Source organism: Bradysia coprophila, chromosome IV (assembly GCF_014529535.1).
Source record: "Bradysia coprophila strain Holo2 chromosome IV, BU_Bcop_v1, whole genome shotgun sequence".
Classification (NCBI taxonomy): Eukaryota; Metazoa; Arthropoda; class Insecta; order Diptera; family Sciaridae; genus Bradysia; species Bradysia coprophila.
Window position 1 is genome coordinate 3,001,098 of NC_050738.1, and position 13,752 is coordinate 3,014,849.

Here is a 13,752-nt window from a genome sequence, read left to right on the forward strand (position 1 = left end):
TTTCTGTTACTTCATTTGTGTTGTGTGTACAAAATCTACTACTTAATTACTTTTTGTTACTTAATAGAACACTAGCCAGTGCTTATTACTTATCTCTGTCGAAGTTGTCGATAACAGATGACTAGCCGTTTCTATTAGATTTTAGATGTCTTTCGAATAGTAGCATCCAACAGTTTTTGATATTAATTCCAAAATGCTTCACGAAAGTATATACCTTGCTGAACGATAGACTTTAAGTGCAAGAAGTGTTAGGCTGACAGCCCGAACCGGAAGACAAGAACAGCAATCCTATAAGACAAAATAAAAATTTCTTAGAAATTGGAATTTTCTATTTCTCCCAGATGTGCTTTTTCGAATGAGCGAAAACGAGACAACAAAACGGGGAAATGACAATTCCTTCTAAAAATTCTAAATGGCCCTATTACCTCGCTAGTAAAGTAAACTAAGATTAATTACCACGTACGCGTAATATTTATTTACATAACAAGTGAGAAAAAGTTGAAAAGTAGTTTTCGTGTGAAATTTATTGATCCGAGGCAAAGCCGATGTCAAAAAACACACGAAAATGAGACTTTTCATTTTTATATCAAGTTATGTAATGTATTTTACCTCCTATGTGCTGCGAAAATTCATTTTTCACAGAAGAAAAATTCACTTTCACCGCACTTAAGAGGTAAAATAAACTATATAATTGTGCGGAAAATCGTTGTTTTGACTCGTGTGGTTGTATACTTCGCCTTCGGCTCAAAATACAAACTCCACACTCTTCAAAGCAACGATTTTCCGCACAAGTATGTAATGTACAATTACATGACTAGGGAAAACTAAATAAAAAGTGACGTTTTCGTGTGAATTTTGTTGATCAGAGGGCGAAGCCGAGGTCAATAACCACATGAAAACGAGACTTTTCATTTTTATCCCGAGTTATGTAATGGATTTTGTATGCTTGTTAAGAGGACCGAAAGTAAAGCTGTCAATTCAATTGACATTTCTTTACTTTCGGTCCTCTTAGCAAGCATACAAAACTTAATACGTAACTCTTTCGGCCTACTCAATCGATACGTAAATAACTATTACATGCTAAGGGCGTCGAAAGTAGTGCTTGAAACATGAAAAGTACGGTTTTCGACGCAGGCAGCATGTAAATGACTTTACATGCACCTATAAAAATTTTGTCCAGCTCAGCTGTAGTCGTTGTACGAATGTACTGTACAAATTCGGGACAAGTACATTATGTTAACGTAGCAGTAATATTTACAGTACAGCTGTATCAATGTACAGTCGGGCGAACATTGGTTGTCTCATCGAAAAATAAAAGTTGTACAGAAAATATTATTCAGAGTTCATAAATTTTCATCTTTAAACTATTTAGTACGTTTATTTACGTCAACTTATTTAAAAAAAAAAAAAAAAAACTGCCGTCCGTGCGATTCGAACTCGGGACCTAAGACACTCCAGTCCACCACCTTACCCATATCCCAACTCAGTACTTGTGTTCGGAAGACATTATGGGAAAGCTATCTTATAACATCGTACGTCTCCACTGTACTGTCTTGCTGAACATTAATGTTCAGTTGATCAGTATTGTGAAATTGAACTTTAAAAGTTCTCGTATTTTAATACTGTTGTGTGGTAATGTAATTTCCAAATGTTCAAGAAGGAAGTTTTTTTTCTGTAAATTATTTTTTAGGAAATTGTAAGACTTAAGTCTTCTTCTCCTATTCTATAATTCTAAGAATAAATATTTTGAAAGAAAAAGTTAAGTTTCCGGCAGATGGGCTTTTGTCACATATTATTTAGACACCCAACAGTCTGACAGAAGCTTATTAAAATTAAGGGTAGCAACATAGTCAATTTTACTAATACGTCATTACTGTCTCGCTCAACAGCGGTTAAAACGCAACTAGTACTACACATGTGTACGTCAAATTTGTTATCCTTTGTTTGCAGACTTCAGTTTTTTCATTTCATGATTTTGTATGCGAATGAAAACTAAAAGTGAGAAATTTTTCTTAGGAAAAGCTGTTTATTCATTTTTTTGAGCAAACTGTTTGAAAATGTGTTAAGAATCGATTGCGTGGATTTACTTAATCAGTGCCTTTTTCTCACAAGCATCGAGGCTGAGTTCTTTCGCCGGCTACATTTATGACAAAATTCGTGGAATAACGTGTGCCCCTTAAGTGCTAACTTTCGAACAGAAGAGAAAGATTGATATTTACGAATGTCAAAAAATAGGTTTATAGTGTAACAAAATCATTTACCAAGTCATTTATTAAAAAAATTTCTTGAGCCTTCATTATTCAAATACGTTATTATTTAAAACTTGAATTTCTGAATTTAGTATGGGGGCATTTCGTCAAAAAAAGTGATTTGCCTTCCTATGGATTTTATAAAAAATGTTTTGATGGGATTATTTTGAGTATTATTAGTAGTCAAAAAAACACTAATTAGAAAAATTCAAGGTCAACAAGGTTTTTTTTTTAACAAACAAAATTTCACCCGCCAATATAAAATCAGCGGTACAATATAAACACTCCATTTCTTCCATTATTTTCAACGGAGATTGTGTATAAAATATAAAATTAATTAAACAACACGACATTTACGTGGAATCATCATCGAAAATTAAACTTTCGCGTACTTTGTTAACGTAGGTACTAGATTCGAAAAAACGATTCTTCTTCTTCTTCTACATATACGTCGGTTCTTTATTCGTATGTACAAATGCACGCATGAATGAAGAACCGACGTATAGAAGAAGAAGGAGAATCGTCATTAAGTGCATCTTGTACTTACGTTAACAAAGCTCGCGAACGTTCATATTTCGGATTCCACGTAAGTGTCGCGTTATTTAATTAATTTTATATTTTATATACAATCTCTGTTGAAAATCATGGAATGTCGCCGAAGAAACGGATTGTTTATATTGTACCGCCGATTTTATATTGGCGGTCGAAATTTTGTTTGTTAAAAAAACCTTGTTGATCCGCGACCTAAAAAATTTCTAATTAGTGTTTTTTTGACTACTAATAATAATACTCAAAATTATCCCATCAAAACATTTTCGCTAATAATTTAGGATGGGTAGACACCAAATGCCCCTCTACTAATTACAAATAGTTCCTAAATTGTCTCGAAAGTTCGTGCAGTGTTTAGTCTCATTTAACATTATGGAAGTTTTCACGACCACTACATTCAAACTGGCATTCATTCAGCTATAGTGTACATTGTCCATCTGAATGGTACTTTGAATCTGTCACAAATCATGTACTGCTCTGCTGTACAAATTCGGGACAAGTACATTTGTTAACGTAGCAGTATATTTGTTAACGTAACAGAACAATAGTACATCTTAGCTGTACATAGTACTGTCATTACGTTCAAAATTCAGCAATTACGTACAATATACAGATATGCTGAAAACTAATGTTCAGCTGTGTAGTAAAATGAACTGCACGGGTACCATACCCAAATATTTTTTTTATAGGTGTGCTTTTGAAACCTAAACAAAATTTCTTGTTTTCCCTAGGTGTGAAATAAGCCACTTTCGATCCTAGGGAAAACAAAATCATGTAAAAGAATAATCTTTTTAATCCACCAATCTAGCCCGTTTTATCATTAGAAACAGGAAAGCAAAACGTTCATTTCACCAATTGAATTTGCTTTGTGTAAATCGAAAAAAGCCCAGCGAAAAGCTTTCTATCCAATTCATTCATTTATGATTTAATAAATACGAATGATAGCACAAATATTGATTGAATTAAATGGAACGTTTGATGAAAACAAACAGCTATCAAAAATTTCTGTAAAGTTCAACTAAAAAATAAAATAATAACAATCGTCGTCGCATGAAAAAAAAGAAAACAAAAAAATAATATGCCAATTTCACTTGAACATCTGTCAATTTTTATGACACAATGACAACATACTTCATACATGGCATTTTTTTCCGCTGTTATAGAGAATATTTATTTTTGCATAAAATATTATATCATTTTTGCCAAGGAAAACTCAATTTCCATACGACACAATGATATACATAACCGACTACGCCATACATAAAAAAATACAATAATAATAGGCAAAGCAGAGCATCGAATATTACATATTTTTGCGATCGGTTACATGTGTGCTAAAGTGAAAATGTAAATAAATAATTCGTTTCGGTGGGATAGCTATATGAGTGTATATGTGTGTGCGAGTGTGTGTATTATTATAATGTTATGTTATACCGAAAAGCGATTTATTCGATTTGATATTTATTGGAAAAATCAAGAAAACAAAAATCGAATATATTTTCCTTATTCCGCTGTTCTGGCATGTCAACAATGCAAATTTGTTCACCTGAACCTGTGATGAATGGGGTGGAAAGAGGTGAAGGGGGTGTGTAAGTGTAGAACATAAGTCAAAATGGTAAACCAACTGTAACCGTTGAGACGACAGAAAAAAGAGACAAATAAACTCTTGTAATGTTATGGAGAACACACAGCCAAGCGTTACAAATTCGAGGTCTTTTATTCTCACCGTTTGCCCGTCATACGACTTTATTCGTTGCTATTTAACCGAAACAAAGACTGTCAAGCGAATTGAATAAACAGCAGTGTTATCATTGCAGCTTAAAGTTTTATGTCTGCTGCAGCATTAATATAACAAGCGCAAATTTCAACAAATAAAAATTCGGGTGATACGTCTACGCGACCCGAAAGACCATAAGTTCGTCTAATATTTTTCTATCCCACAATAAAAAGTGGCATACGTCAGCGAATCACATAATTCATACACTTGACGCTACGTATAAATGTATACGATGGCATACACAGAGCCACCACGATATATCCTTTTTTTGTGCAAACCAGAATGAAAAAAAAAAACTGCGACACCATCTGCTATTTTCCGTTATTAGATTTGTGTTCATTTGTGGTTCAAAAATTTTGCTCGTTTATCCGCTTCAATAAACATTCGTTATCCCCGCAAGGCGGTTCCGATATGAATTCAATCAGATTTAGGTGGAAATATTTTCGTGAAAGAGGAATAAATATTAATTGGTGTTCTCCGACACTCCACGATTCGCTGTGTGGATATATACATGGGCAAACGTTAACGGCAATGTCGAGTGGAAATTACAAGCATAACTTTTTGAATGTACACCTTAATTTAATTCGATTAATTTGCCTTGGTTGTTATTTTTCTTCCTTCTGCGAATCACTCACCCTGATGTCTCCCACTCTTTGGTAAATACCACAACAACTTTTTTTTTGTTTATTGGTATTAACATTTGATTTATCCAATTTACCCATTAAACATTAAACATTATTTGACACACTCTAGATGGAATCGACAGAACAACAACGTTTTGCTGCTGTGCTTTTGCTGATAAAATCACCAAAACGTTGTTCGATAGAGCATATTTCGTCTGTTTTAGTTGTTGCCGTTAATTTAATTCACAAATCATTGTGGTATAGCGATAAGCGCACTCATAATTGAATTAAATTGTGGATTTTGTTGTAATTATTTGGTGTAAAATTTTACAATGGGAAAAGGAAATTATTATGCACTCTGAAGCTCTGTGTTTGTCTCCGATATAAAATCGAATCAGCCAAATGATTCAAACTTCGTTTGTTATATTGAAGCATATTGAAGTATATCACGTACGGACGCAATGTCTTTGTGTCTGAATTGATTGATTCAAATACAGACAATTGAAGCGACCGAAAAAAATTGATCCAATCAGACTTTTCTTGATTGTAACAGACGAGACATTGAGGGGAATGTAAATTTTTGCTCACTTGTAAGACTTCTTTTAACCTGCCACAGACGGCAAGCATATGACCAGTATTATTACCAGGTCTATTACTTCCATCGATCAAAGCATTTTTGATCGGTTGATTTCGTTTGATCGGTTGATCTTGTACTTCAATTTTTCTAACATTCATTTTACTATATTAAAGACCCTATTACCCCGAGCATGTAATTATAATTGTTGTCGTCGTTATCGATAACAGATGAGTAGTCGTGTGTGACAGGTTAATATTCAATGTTATTGTCACTTTGGTTCTATCACAGAAAGGATTGTCATAAATAATAAATTATTGTGATGTAAACGAACTGCTGGATTTATCTAACTACAGGTAGAGCCACTCACTTTCGGACTGTCGAAGATTTCATTGCAATCAGGGACTATTTTTGACAAAACAGTTCCCCAATTTTTCCAAAATTTTCCAAAAACATTGTTCGGGAAAATATGCAAGGCTTTGAGGGAAAGGGAAAAACTGGTAAATAATTGGAAAACGTTTTTGTGTACCTTAAAATGCAATTTATCGAAAACCATCCAGATCAAAACATTTTTAAATTTCAACCGCAAAAGTAGTACCTGATTTTAATACTTCATTTAATGCTAGGCAAAAATTGAAAAACAAAAAATTGGTAAAATGTTTACCAAATGCATTTTCGGTGTTTGACATTCCTTCGAAATAAATGAATCAAAATTTCTCTTTTTAAAAACTTCAACAGATATCTACACAGGCACAAGAACAGGTTCAGATTTTTTTAACGTTCATTTGGCCTCTTATTTTGTATGGAAAGGCTTCCTATTTAATTCTGTTCTTGTGCCTGTTCTTGGAGTGCGTTGACAGGATAGTTATCGAATCGAATCTGTTACTCGATTTGATCTAAGGACAGACTGAAAAAAAATCTTTTACTTCATTTGTTTTAACACACATTTTGCTATAATAGCACGACGTTGTTCATTTTTGCCGCAGTTGTCGATAACCTATGATAAATCCGTATGTAAAAGGTGAGTAGTATCCAAAGCTGTATACTTTGGGGAGGTCACGCAGACCGCCATTTTATTAGATACGCGGGAACACACCACTTCTGATGATTTTACATGTAAAAAAATTCACCACATCATCAAGACGACGAGAATCATCAGAGTAGGTGAATTTTTGTATGAAATCGGCCATTTTATCATCAACTGTGGTGTGTAACCCGCGTATCTGTATTTGCGTGACCTCCCCAAAGTATACAGCCTTGAGTAGTATCAACCTTCTGCTGTAAAGCACTAGTCGTATGAGAATACAGACGGATAGTGTAGATATTAGAAACGATCAGAATCATGTGATAAAATGAGCCAGCAGTTTTTAATTTATTTCTATTCTTAAGTAAATAGTCGACATCCAAGCGGAGCGAGCACGATTTTCGGCGTTTGTATGAGAACTGAGAAGCAGAGACTATTTCTGGGAAAATGTTTTCCCATATTTTCCTAGGTTTTCATAATTTTTCCAAAAAATCGTTTTGAGAAAATGTGGGAAAATTTAAGAGAATATTGGAAAATGTTTTCCCACTATAGTCTTTGGTACGAAGTGTTTGTAGTTTCAACTAAATGAAGAAAAACTCAAGGAAACTCAGCCTTTTAACTGGAAGATCTGCCAGTATTAACTCGGGCTACATTTTCGTTAAAAATCTTGATTTGAGGGAAACTCCGACTCAATGATGAAATACAATACAATTTGCCGACCTGTATTCGTGCTGGCTTTCATTTCGTTCACTGCTAAATGCTTTATAATTAGAAACTGGTATGAAAATGTGATGACAGTAATTCACAATGTGTTTTGACCATAACGGAAATCTAATTAATTATTCGCAAAAAATGCTAAAAATATTCAGCGAAAAGTTTTTCTGATCTAACACATATGGTCGCATATTCTGTGCGATTGATTGAATTGACTTGACTTCTTCATTAATTTCATTTTCATATCCCACACAATCGACCGGAGACGCTATACGCCCAGGCCGGAAATATTTTCAAAAAGTTTACATTCGAAATTTACTCGAAATGAAGCAAACCGATTCCATTGAATTAATTAATTAAATTTTATTTTAAAAACTGTTTGAACAAATCGCAGAAAAAAAATCTTACAAAAATCACACGGATGTTTCCTCGTTAAACTCAAACAGCGAATGAAAATTAATTGAATGAAATTTAATATTTTTTTTATGATTATGTTTTCTCTCTACAGCTACGCCCGTAGCCATAATACCGAGCCAAAGCTGGAGTAGTAAAACTAATTACGAAAATATTACACAAACTAAAAACTAAAAGTTTATAAAATGCTAACAAATAAATTTCAACCACCTCATCTGTCTGAGGTATAACAAGTTTGTGTTTTTACGTTTTTATGTTACGTTTTCGGTTTGGTAGTTTTTTTTTTGTGTATTCCTTCGTTTTCCTCCATCTAATAGGTACTGAGGAGCACAATCGTACATATTATACGCTTAACATTGTACATTTAATAAGATGAAGTTTCAAAATGAGGTTATATGGTGCTGGGAAAATAAAAAAAAATAAATGTGAAAGTCGACCCTTAGTTCATAATAGAAATGAAATGAAAGAAGGCTGCGAGATAGCCGGTCGTATTATATATATATATCAGATATGCGGGCGGATGTGTGTGTGCTTCCATTTCACTTCGCCAGCGAACATTCAACATTGTATGGCGGAAAATATATTCAGTGGAGGAACGAGTGTAGTATAACATTATGAATCTTAATTCTCAAATGAAATGTACTTTTTTCTCTACAATTTTTCTTAATGCTTGAACTTTTCAAAAACTTTTCCGTTCTTTCTTTCCTCGAAATTTCTCTTCCTTCTAATTCCACTCTCTGACAAAATTTATCGTTTTCTATAACATGTGGCGGTAGTGTATACGTGAAAAAATATTTATTTGAGAATTATTTTTTTTAATGACTTTTCGTAATATAAAAGAAATATTTTTGTGAATTTTTGTTGCGCAAAAATTATCCAAAGGAAAATTATTAACGTTTAGTGCTCCATACCATATATACATTGAGCTAAATCGTCGACAATTCTTCCCAAATGGGAAATATTTATATACTTCAACCCAAAACTGAATCAACGTCGAGATGTTAAAATTTTCTGGATATAAAAGTAAATAAACTCGGAACATAGAAATGGGATGTGTTATGGAGAGTTAAAAATTATTAAAAGGAAATTCCTAGATTCTTAATTAAAAATCTGAAAAGATTCATTTCATGGGAAAAGCTTCATTAAGTTTCATTTCATAATTTTATGGGCAATAATTATTATAATTAGCTTGGGCTGTATTTTGCTACAATATATTTTGCCTGGGAGAACATTCTATTTTCCTCTTTTTAAATTTGTGCTACATTGTTGTCGTTTGATAAATACAATTTGTAACAATTTTCCATCGTTCCATTCAAAGTCTATATAGGCTCACTGCTAGACGCTTCATTTCGGAATAAGTTTCAGTTCTATAAGAACATCGAAATGGTAAAATCATTTAAAGAATGGTGCAACGGTCTGCTTTAAACGAATGTTTTTTACGTCGAGATTTTCCAAATTCAAAAGCAATTTGTTTATTGCTAGTTAATTCAATGCGAGTTTATTAAATTAATTAAATTTAATAGGACAACGAAATGTTATACGCATTTAGTACGCGATTTTTTTTTATTCGTATACAGTTGAAAACAAATATATTCGAATTATTTCAGCACAGGATTGTTAGCATTTTTGTGTTTAATTTTTTTTTAATTAATTAATTTAATTGCATTCACTGTACCGTATTTTTCGATAATTTATGTTGTTTAAATTGCGTAACTTTAAATAGAAACCAATTGAAAAAGTAGATAATCGATGGTACGTTCGGCCCCCGTACACTTTGTAGCTACAATGCATAAAGTATCAAAGTTGATAAAGTCCATAATTGAAAGATCACCAATTTTTCTTAGATGGAACAAGATCACAAAGAAAAAAACATAGCTAACGCCGACCCGTACGAAACACCTATTCGTATCAAAAGCCTTTAATGTGAAACTCTTCATTTCTCTTACTTCATTTTCTTCTCTGCTGAAAAACTATTCTCCCTTTAAAATCACTTACATTATCCACTCTTTGCCTTGTTATCATATACAACTAAATTGCCGGAGGCAATATAGACAGCCCCGTACGAAGACAGATTTCATAAATTCCTATTTAAACAGCTATATACCGCTATATTTACCTATAAATAAACATTTCACAGATGAATATGCTATTATATAGCTCTATATGCCTGTATATAGCTCAATATAGCTGTATATAGGTATATATAGATGTCCGTATATGGAATCCCTGAAACCCCACACACATAACAAATTATTTCCATGTTAACAGAAACTCTCTAAGTATCATTTTTCCCAAGATATTTCTATTTTACTAAAATCCAATATGGCCGCCGGCAGCCATTTTGTTAGGAGACCGGAAATAGTACCGACGCTTTACATTCGTTAATACCTTTCAAACAAAAAAAAAACTCATGAAATTCGGTCAAAATTTACTCGAGATATTGTCAAAATACACCACGTTCACTGTACTTCCGAGTAGCCAGATAAGAGCTCACTCCAAGAGACCTAGCTCACGCTCCGGAGAACATAATTTCATAAACGTTTTTTTCCCTGATTGGTACGGTCAATACCTATCTAATAAAGCTAAAACGAACGAAATATGTTCAAATGTGGCCGACCTACAAGCAAAAACTGCTTGCCGCCCTGTGCCTGTTCCACACCAAGGGGTCTAACTCACGAGTCGGTCATCCGATTTCCATAAACTTTTTTTTTGTCGATCGGTATTGTAAATACCTTTTATTTGACGTATCACTTACAAGTTTAACTTTTAAATGTCCGGAGATATCTTCGAAAAACCGTAAAGCACTTATTGGGCCACAGCTCGGGAGGGGTCGATCCAAAATCACTCATCTTCGAACTTAGCCTGTCTTTTGACATTACCAAACGGGAAAAAAAAGAATTTTCAAAATCGGATGCGTTTTACTCAAGTTATCGTGCAGACAGACAGACGGACAGACGGACAGACGGACAGACGGACATTTTTTTTTTTCGCGGATTTGGCATCTCTAGACAACCACAATAGGTTTCCCCTTACTCAGGGAGTCCAATTCGACGTGTTACAAACGTATGCGTAAACCTATAAGACCCCAGTACTTCGTACGGGTCTAATTAAAACGTTAGCAACGCACAGCTGGAGACAATTTTCCTTGCTCTCGTTCCATTTTTGTTTGTTGATGTTGCCCTATATCGCGGTCAAATGAGGAATTAAAAATGCGATTTCTATGTGTCGGTCGACAGTACAGATTTCTTTAATGGCACACACACAAATTATTAAGTCAACAACGTCAACCCGCAAGCAATTCTCAACATAATCCTTTTTGATCCTTTTGTATTCCCGGTCGGCATACTACTGGAGCTGTAATAACTACCGTTCGTCCTACTTTAAGGATACAAATTTTATTGGTCTCATCGAATTCCAAACCGTTGGCACATAAAATTTTCAGATTTTCATTTCCATTCGATGTTCCGGCTGTTATCCACACTACTTGACAATTATTATTGACCTTATCAAATCTGAACCCCAGAGGACATTCGGGCGTGATGTCGGTCTGCAAAAATGCATATATTAGGCCGACTAATTAAACGATTCCAAAATAAGCAGCAGTTCCAGATAAAAAGATCCACTTAAATTTCATTCAACCATAAAATTCCCTTCAGTTTTGCTTCTTCCACAGATGTAAAAGGTATTTATGTAATTAAAGCTTTTTTGAAAGTTACGATAACCACTTTATATATAGATAATTGTGGAACCATATTTGACGCGCTATCGAGCATTAAAAAGTATGACAAGACAATACCATAGGATATACTCACACTCACAGCACTATAATCATTTTCCTGGTGACTTAGTGGAATGGTCAACAGGAAAATTATTAATGATAATCCCTGCCCGCGGCCCGTTTCCATTGTTGTTAATAATAACACTAATTTTAGTCAAGTTTAATGTCACACTCCGTTTGAGTTCTATCGAATAACTGATAACTAATGTGACCCACTTGGTTACTGATGACAAAACATTTTTTTTTAGTTCAACATTTTGTGTACCAGCACATCATTTGAAATGATTTTGGCTGTGTGAATTTTGACCTGCAAAATTTGGTAGAAATAAGCCAAGTTTCAGTAGCTATTTATTTTAGTGATCAAAGAAAGTGTTAAATGGATGAACACTGCGTCAAAGCTCTTTCGTGCATAAGAGAGAGCATTGACCAAGTGCTATGAATGTTTAGTGTTATGATGAAAGAGAAGAAGATATTTTGACAAGTACCCTACGGCAAGTTAAAATATACTGGTCTTCTGTCCTCTAGCTCTGAATGTACCACGTTGAAAGAGAATTAAATACTTTGTAAAGTATCCCAAGGCAAGTTATATTAACTAGTCTTCGGTTTTCTCGCTCTGATTATAACAGTCCTTTAGCCTGGTCTACACCTGTGATTAACTGAACCGACAACGACACAGAAACATTTTTATATCTTTCTGTTAGAACACTCTGCGCAACACTTACCTGAACAACTTATGGTAACTTATACCTGTTTCTGTAAGCGCCCTTTTCAATCGGACCTATTCTGTCTGTTTTTAAGTGGCGACCTCATTTATGAACAATCCTTTAATGCTTTTTAAGCACTAGATGTGTAAATTAACACTCAAAACTTGTTGAAAATGTTTCGTGTGAATTTTGTTGATCCGAGGCAAAGCCGAGGTCAATAAACTTACGAAAATGATTTTGTTACGAGATATGTGATAGGTATTTTTCCAACGCATGCAAATTTATTAGCGAATGTAACGTTTCCAGCTCGAGCCGGAGGCGAGTGCTGAAATCAAATTCGCTAAAAAAAAGCCTTTTAACATAAGCTGGGAACAACGTTTTTCCTAAACAAAAAGGATTTTATATGCTGAGGGCGTCGAAACAAGGGTTTATGGAAAGTACGGTTTTCAACGTATGTAGTATGTAAAAACATTTATCACATTCGGCTTGCGTCCTCGAACTTACACAGCTAGTGCATAAAATAGCATTTTTCACTCGTTGTTATGAATTACTATTTCACAACTTGTTAAGGTTTGTAATACCAGAGAGTGCAACGGTATATGCTGGCTGTGATGCTTCCTAAAGTGCAATCCATATTCTTTGGACAATATTTACAATTTTCATGAGATCAGTTTTTCTTATTGGTACTAGATTACTTCCGACAACTGATATTTGAATAAATCACAATCTATTTATCTATCCATTTTGATTGATGATATAAATACGAGAGTAAATATAATATTGTATAAACACAGCATCCTCTTGGGCTGCATTTTGTTAAACGTTTTGCATAACACACCCAACTATATTATCGTGATAGATCATACAGCTACAGTTCTGAAAATAACCCCATGATACTTTGTTGCAATTTTTGCTGTTCAAGCAATATTATTAAAATTCAATTTATTCCCTCAGCATCGATTTTCTAGCAACAACATCATCATGCTCCTTACAATCATATGCAATATCAATCAACTCGGAAAAAAAAACTTCGATTTTTTATTTATATGATGCACAACATGCATCGATTTTTATGTTAACAGAATGTATTTTTTAAGCTCAAGCTTGCATCACAGCAATCGTCAATATCATTGTATTTTTATATGAAAATATGCTCATCATCGATGGAAAATCTCGCTGATCTAATGTGCATTTTCGAATTATTGTGATTTCTGGAAGTTGCGAAAATGGAAACGAGTTTCTTAATGTTGTTGATTCAATTTTATTTTATTTTTTTTACATAAATCCGCATAAAAGTCTCATTTTCGTGTGTTTATTGACCTCGATTACGCCTCGGATTAACAAAA